Source organism: Alligator sinensis, unplaced genomic scaffold (genome assembly GCF_000455745.1).
Source record: "Alligator sinensis unplaced genomic scaffold, ASM45574v1 scaffold874_1, whole genome shotgun sequence".
Lineage (NCBI taxonomy): Eukaryota > Metazoa > Chordata > Crocodylia > Alligatoridae > Alligator > Alligator sinensis.
In genome coordinates, this window is record NW_005842302.1 from 1,524,350 (window position 1) to 1,524,718 (window position 369).

Here is a 369-nt window from a genome sequence, read left to right on the forward strand (position 1 = left end):
AGAATACTCCCCAGCACCATGAACGGTGTGTGTCTCCCAAGGCTGGGGGGCACGGCGAGCTCCCGCAGGTGGTGGCAGCGAACGGGGAGCTCCTGCAGGCAGCTGTGGCGGGGTCAGGCCGAGTGGGGAGCTCCAGCGGGTGGCCGTGGCCATGGCGGTGACAGTGGCGGTGTTGGACCAAGCGGGGAGCTCCCGCAGATGGTAGTGGCGGTGGTGAGCTCCCACAGGTGGCCCCGGCGGTGGGGTGCGGCTGAGTGGGGAGCTCCCACGGGCGGCTGCGGCGGTGTCCGGGGCAGGGGGGGATGTGCCGAGCGGTGAAAAGCAGAGGACATAAAGGCGTCTGGTTTCATATCAACAGAGGCGAGAGGA